Genomic DNA, 1,454 nt, shown 5'->3' with positions numbered 1-1,454 from the left:
AACTGAAGCAACGCAAGCAACGGCGAGTCAACCGTCGCGGTTGCGCCATATTTGTCGACGCTCTGCTTTTTGTTTGCGATCAGTGGGACGGAACGAGAGCAAGCAGTGAAAGTGGGTAATAGGTCTCTTGACCTCTAGTATCGAATACCTTTCGACCCCTGTTCGGGTCCCTTAAACAAGGCTCCTGGCCAGCTCGGAGTCATCTACCGCCACCGTACCCCGTTTAGGACTGTGGTCCCTGACGGACGCAGGGACCTCTCATTTTATCATGGACCACGAACATTGCAAATCGCGGGTTCCAGCCTTGTTCTTGCTGGGGAAATGGGCGCCCAAGGTCTCAAATGGGCGCGGAGCCGACTATTTGGCTCCATGTCGAGGCCCTATACAATAGGCATAGAGGAGCCTGATAAGAAGGCCCCAACAGAAGCCCTCTGACATTTTAGGTCACCGCACGACAGATTGGGGGGTCGGGCCCGAGTCCAATCTGGTCCGTGATATTTGGTCCCAAGGGCCTTCAGGCCCCTCTTTGGACCCCGCGAAAACGGCTCCTGGCGGCTCAGTCCACTTGCCGACACAGGAACCCATGTTAGGCATGTGGGCCCTCATTGGTTAGTGACCCTGACTAATGCAAATCACGTGTCCGGATTTGCTCGTGCTTGGGAGATGCACTCCCAGGGCTCAGACCAACACGAACCCGGCTGTTCGGTGTTGGTGGTCTCTGTCCAAAAAAGAGGCCCGCACCGTACTAGGTGTCCTCAATCGCTGCAAGAGGCTCCCTGACATTTGAGGTCACGGCTTTGCGGGTGGGATGTGGGGTCGTCCCTGATGTGACCCACCGCCAGCTCTTCAGGCCCTTCAGCCTACCAATTTGGCCCTTGATCTTTGGTTCCGAAGGGCCCTTCGGCTCCTCTTTGTACATCCTCAAATAAGGCCCGCAATCGACTCGGGTCCACCAGCCGTCGCATGAGCCCCTCTTAGGCACCGTGGGCCCCTGATCGACACAGGGACTCGATCATTGCTTCAAGGACCCCATGCCGATGCAAATCGTTGCCCCCGTCCTTGCGTCTGCTCGGAAAATGTGCCCTCAGGGTTCAGAATGACACAGGGAGCTAGCTGTTCGGGTTCGATGGTCTCTGGCCGACATAGACATTCGCACAGTCTCAGGGGGTCCTCAGACGGTGCAAGAGGCCCTCTAAGGGATATTTCAGGTCACGGCCCACGAGCCGCGATTCTCCACGTGACTTGCAGCCAGCCCTTCGAGGCTTTATGCCCTCCAACCGGGCCTTTGCCGTCGGCTCCGGCGAGTTGTCCGGGCCCCCTCTTCGAGCCCATCGAGCACTGCCGTTGGTCGGTTCGGGATCCCTTGCGAATACTGAGCCCCAGCTAGACACTGTCGGTCCCAGACAGATACAGAGGCCCCGACCAGTGTAAACTGCTGGCCCCAGCTTTTTAGC

Source organism: Pollicipes pollicipes, unplaced genomic scaffold, assembly GCF_011947565.3.
Source record: "Pollicipes pollicipes isolate AB1234 unplaced genomic scaffold, Ppol_2.1 Scaffold_7097;HRSCAF=8413_pilon_pilon_pilon, whole genome shotgun sequence".
In the NCBI taxonomy this organism is placed as follows: domain Eukaryota; kingdom Metazoa; phylum Arthropoda; class Thecostraca; order Pollicipedomorpha; family Pollicipedidae; genus Pollicipes; species Pollicipes pollicipes.
Note: the sequence above shows the minus strand (reverse complement) of the source record.